This window comes from Poecilia reticulata, chromosome 5 (assembly GCF_904066995.2).
Source record: "Poecilia reticulata chromosome 5, P_reticulata-male-v2, whole genome shotgun sequence".
Lineage (NCBI taxonomy): Eukaryota > Metazoa > Chordata > Actinopteri > Cyprinodontiformes > Poeciliidae > Poecilia > Poecilia reticulata.
This window is the reverse complement of record NC_088834.1, coordinates 20599226-20605669: the sequence shown is the minus strand read 5'-3', so window position 1 is coordinate 20605669 and position 6444 is coordinate 20599226.

The window sequence follows — 6444 nt, the reverse complement described above, 5'->3', positions numbered from 1 at the left end:
TCTCTAAAATTGTTTTAAACCAAAGTTGTTTTACCTGATGTAATATCTGTTTATTTTTATTCTGTGAACAGCAGTTTATTTACAGAACAAACGCACATGTTCCCTTTTTCCACCTGCCCACTTCATGTCTAAATAAACATCTAAAAATGATGCCTAAATTCCTTTGCCCTGCTAGCTGTGCTCTTTTTCTTGCCTAATTTGGAAATAATTTGCCTCACATGTCAAGCTACGTGTCAGCCTTTTAGAGACACTTTTTCTTTTGTTCAGGTTTCCTGTTATCTACTGAGCAAGCATTCTTGTGTTGGAAACTTGAGAAGCAGCCAAATGTTGTACAACAGACAAATGACTGCTATGTTTTTTTTTTTCTTTTGACACACTTTATGAAGCATCTGAAACTTAGAATAACACATCAGGTGATTTATTTAAAGCGAACGACTAGCAGAAGTCGTTTTTCACTTAACCTTAAGCATGCCTGACCTAGTTAGCCAAGACTTGGAAACGCATCATCCGTTAAAGCGCATTTGATACCGCGATGCACTCGGGTTGCATAAACGTTAGAAGAGGAGCAAAACTGAAACTCAAAAGTAAATTCAATTCAAAACGCCTTTGGCTATTGATGTGAACAAACAAAGTGGCCCTGGCTGTTGAATATTCACTGTAAACTGAAATAACAAGGAAGAGATGGAAGACCAAGAACTTTCATTTCAGATGAAATACAGCAACTGCTAGAAACCATCATGTTCTTCACAGACCCAAGATTTAGAGGCAAAAAGATAATAGCTTTTTTTCATTACATATGTTTACTTTACAACTCCGTAGTTCTGAAAGAAAATACTTAATTACATTAATTGATCTTTGTGGAATCACAAGACGATCACGTTGCACTATGTTCTCTTGGTCCCTCAGAAAAATGCGATAAAATTCAGTGAAATGCCAAAGAAAATCATTTTGAAGACTTGGACAGTGTCCGTCTTTCAACCACCGATTATCTCAAAACGCTGCAGAACGTGGGACGAAGCATCTGTACAGTTTGTCATTTGACCTCAACTCAGAGAGTTAGAGAGCAAACATGTCAGTACAGGTCAGTGTTCCAACACTGGAGTCAACTCTACAGCATACGAGCGTTTCTGTTTCACTTCCAATGCGTTTCTCAAGAGGACGCGTTTCTTCTGGATTCATTTAGAACGACCACATGAACACATTTATACGGATGAAACTGGTTGGTCATTGTTGCCATCCCTGGTAATGTCACGTTTTTGTTTTTTTTCTTGATTGCTTTGATTGCTGTGGATCTGCTCTGTTTACATCATCTGTTACTCAGCAGGGCAGAAGACGCATCTTGCTGATGAGTTTATTGGTTTGACACATTTCCCCCCTCACACTGTTGCAAAGCCGCTATCACAGATGTCATTCAAGCAGTCCCAACTCCATTGTTTTAGCCAGGGCATTACTGAGTGGTGCCAATAATTTAAGTTGACAGAAAGTGAAATGAGCCAAAAACGCCACCTAGTTAAACTAGGAATGAAAAATAAATAATGGCAGAAATGAGCAGGGCTCCAAAAACCAGCCGGTTAAAATGTACAATAAATTCATAAAGAATAAATAAAAAGGCAGTGGCTTGTGTCTAAATCTTAAAACCAGCGGTAGAGCAGTCTGTAGGATAAAAAAGATTAAATAAAGAGCATCACAATCAATAAAAGTCTTCAGGACAAGGGAAAAGCAGAGTCTTAGCTAGAAGCGGGCTGTGGTCCTCCTCAGCGGCCTCCAGCGATCGGTCCTGCGCCCTCGACACCAGACCTGGATGACTGCATGCCTTCCAGCTGTACACGATCTACTATTACCACTACTGTTTATCAGCTGGGATCTGGGTACTTGGCTCCACGTCTCCCGTGATCAGATGTGCCTCTCGGCCCCAGCTCATTTTGCCGCGCCTGCTCCGCACGACACGGGCTCGTCGCCACCTGCTGCTCTTCTGTACTCAGCTCTGAGGATCTGCTCTTCTTACTTCCCAATTTATGGCTTTCAAGCCACGGCAGCTAAAACCTATGGGAGCCCTCAGTGGGCGAGGCAATCCAAAACCTCAAAGACATGTGGCGCAAAGTGAATCATGGAAGTAGTGTGCAACACAACAACCCCAAATGAAAGCAAGATTAAAATAACACAGCAAAATTAAGTAATTCAAAAATATCACAACAAAGCTAAATAAACACAGCAAAGGAAGATGAACACGTGCAAATAAATCAAAAGCGCCACGTTGCCACGGTAACCAGAAATCACCTGCCCATAACCCTCTGATGCGTAACTGGGTCCTTTTTGACCCGGTGAGGTCATCTTTTTGCAATATCTTTGTAATGAAAAGTTTTCATCACTTCATATTCCAGGTATTCCTCAAGAAACATGTTACTGATATCATGGAATTCAAATTTTTAATTTACCTTTTATACATTTTAAGAAATATGATATTTTATATCACTACCCCATTCTTCCGTGAGTGGGTCCAAAATGACCCGCATTCATTTCCTATGGAATTTAATGGGAATCTTTATTATAATTTAATGGGTTTCTTACCAACTATGACTCTCAGGAAAACATTTTTTGTGAACCAAACACACTGAGACATAAGTGTCACCCCTGAATAATATTATTTTACATAACAAGAACTCCTAAATATATCTTTATGTTTTATCTAACAATGTGTTTGTGTGTGTCAATCATGAGTACTGTGACAGCGTTATTGTCACGAATCAACATATTAGCCTTCTTCAAAGTTAGTTAATACTAGTTATCTAACCAACTAGCTAACATTACCACCTATACTTTATTGTGCATCTTTATTATTTGTGTGTGCATGTCTATGTGTGTGTGTGCATGTGTCTCTGTGTGTCTCTGACACCCTGGATGAGAAAACCAAGGGAGAGAATGTGTTGAATGACATGCAAAACCTGTTGATTAATGTGTTCAAAGTTCTTTCTTTTATCATCTCAATAAATAAAATAAAAAATTCATAGCTATAGAAATAAATGCACAAATAAATGAGCCAGAAAAGTATAGAGTGTCTTCTTTGGGTCGGGGAGGATGTCCTGCCCCAAGTTGAGGAGTTCAAGTATCTCGGGATCTTGCTCAGATATCCAGGAGGGACTCAGAGTAGAGCTGCTGCTCCTCCAAGTCGAGAGGAGCCAGTTGAGGTGGCTCGGCATCTGGTCAGGATGCCTCCTGGACGCCTCTCTGGTGAGGTGTTCCGGGCATGTCCCACCGGGAGGAGGCCCCAGGGAAGACCCAAGACTCACTGACGATGTTTCTAAGCTGGCCTGGGAACGCCATGAGTTCCTCCAGAGGAGCTGGAACAAGTGGCTGGGGAGAGCAAACTCTGAACCTCCTTACTTAGGCTGCTGACCCCGCGGCCCAACCCCGGACAAACAGATGGATGGATGGATGCATGGATGGATGGATGGATGGATGGATGGATGGATGGATGGATGGATGGATGGATGGATGGATGGATGGATGGATGGATGGATGGATGGATGGATGGATGGATGGATGGATGGATGGATGGATGGATGGATGGATGGATGGATGGATCATACACATACACATACACACACACATAGCATAATAGAATAGAGACAGTAACGTTAGCTAGCCTGGTTAGCTAGCTAGTTTCAGGAAACATGCTCTTTTGCACCCTCCCCCATGCTCACACACACCCACATACGCATAATGGATGTTAACATTGTCCATTATTGACATTTCATCATTGTTGTTGTAAAATTGCTGCTGTTGTCATTTGTTTTAAAAATGTTCTACAAATTGTTGTAAAAACGTTTAAAAAAGTGAAAAATGAAAATATTTCAAACATGAAATAACTCTTGTGTGAAATAAAACACAGTATAAAGTATTATACAAAACATTATTTTGAATCAAAATGACAAAAGTAGCATAAAAACACATTGATTGGAACCCGGGTCAAAGAAGACCCACTCACGGAAGACTGTATAGTCAGTCACTCACGCATCAGAGGGTTAACAATTAGAAACTGTCTAATAAGCTGAAACGGTCTAGATGAGTATGAAACCATTGAAGCACGTGATTCAAATTCCTTACCACAAGAATCAGAAATGCTTTGATGCAAATTAAATTGCTTACGTGACATTTTTTTAAACTGAGAAAACTGAAATACTGTGAATTATATACACCCTTGTCCCTCAGTGGGGTCGGGAGAGTGGCTGATGCCCATCTCCAGCTAGCGTACTGGCGAGAGGCGGGGTCACCCTGGACAGGTCACCAGTCTGTCGCAGGGCAACACAGAGACACACAGGACAAACAACCATGCACACACACACTCACACCTAGGGGCAATTTGGAGAGGCCAATTAACCTGACAGTCATGTTTTTGGACTGTGGAAGGAAACCGGAGTACCTGGAGAAAACCCACACATGCACAGGGAGAACATGCAAACTCCATGCAGAAACACCGGGGCCGGGAATCGAACCGAGAACCTTCGGTGGCAGCAAGGTTCCACCGAACCTTGCTGCCACTGCTGCCACAGTGGCAGCAACACCGTTGGCACAGTGGCTGCACAGTGTGGCTGCAGCCCAACACCGTACACATAAAGTGAAAATCTATGAGAATAAGAAACATAGAAAATCAAAATGAAGTGAGTTTTCTTTGGTTTGGCTTTCTCCCTTTGCTTGAATTCCCTCCGACAGAATTTCAATCTGGTCAATCAGTGAACAGAAGAAGAAGCTGTGAACGATGACTTCTGTTTTTAGAGCTGGAGTCTGCCTGTAGTTTAAGGATTGGCAGTGGAGGAAGTTAAAGAGGCTGTTCAGTCCGAACTGGCCTCGCTTCCAAAATTATTGAACAATAAAAGCGCAAGTAATTTCTGGTAAGCTTCATAGCGTTGGACTGGCGCATTGTATACGTGTCAACAGTACAAACAGTAGTGATTTGGTCAAATTTAAAACCTGAACAGAGTCTCTAGCCGAGAGCCCAGACCCTCTGGACGAAGCAAAGCGTAAAACAAAGGGCTCGTTTTTCCCAGACCAGAGGTGTTTTTTTTTTCTTTGTTTTTTGTTTTTTTTAAAGTAAAGTATATATTTATTATCCACCACAACAAGGATTACAAAGTGACAAAAAGCAAAAAAGGGGCATTGATCTACAAAATAATTATCCAGATAGTAGAACGAATAATGGTAGTAGAAATCAAAGGCAACACTTTATTTCACGGGTTGTGAATAAGATTGTCATGACATCGTCATAAACATGACATAACTCCTGATTGATCTGACATAAATTTGTTATAAAAGTGTTACTAACTAGCTTTAATAACATAAAGCTGCATAATTTTTAAAGTGTAATCAGCAACACTTTTATTACAAATTTAAGTTGACAGAACTAAACACTCCTTGTGTTTAGTTATGCTTTACTCCTTTAGAGTTAGTTTCTTTCTTTCTCTCTTCTTCTTCTTCTTCTTCTCTCACTCATTCTTCCGTTGCTCTGTGTTCCCGTCTGTCTGTTCCTGTCACTGCGCTCATTTACTTCACAGTACCTCTTGGATTTATCTGCTCATTGCCGTAGCTTCAGACACGAATCGATATGCTTTCGCGAATCTTCAGGTTTCTCGTAAATTATGCGCGCCATAGTCCTGAACTTGAACAGTTGAAACCAATTTCCTTCCATAGCGATAAGAGTTTAGATTTCCTTGCTGTTTTCAGCCATTGCTCATTTTTCTCACAACGCGTCATGCTTTTGGTTTACCTGAAACATTTTGTTGTTTTGTTAATTGTTGCGTACCTGCGTCAGACCAAAGAGCTTAGTAATAGTCAGAAGGCCTACCAGAAACCTGTCTGGTTATATTCTTTCCCCTTGTAAATGTTCAGAATAGCGTTCAGTTCAGTGAGAGAGATACTTCACTGCTGGTCTTCCTGTTTGAGTAAAAAAAAAGGCATTGCATCACAACATGCATTTGTCTGTGTATGGTCTTCCTTGACTTGTCAGAGTAATTTTGCTCTATATTTAGGGAATCTATTAGATGACTAATGATGAACTCAAAATCTGTGTATGCTGCATCCGGGAAGTATTCATATAGAGCTTCACTTTTTCCACATTTTATTACGGCCTCATTCCGAATAATGTAAAAATGATTTTCTTTCCCCAAAGTTTTACACAGAAATACCCCCTAATGACCATATGGAAAATTTGGTTTGGAAACTTATTATAAATAGAAAACCAAGAAATCCCATAAGTATTCACAACCTTTGATTAGTGTCTTGTTGATTCACTTCGTTTTGAATTTGACGCATCAAGCTTAGCTCACGTATTTTTAGGCATTTTGTCCCATTTTATTCTCCATTAAGGCTGTTTTAAACATTTCATGGTGAAACAGCTCAACTTTGATTACCAACAAAGTATTAAGCAAAGTTTGCATATACTTCTCTAAA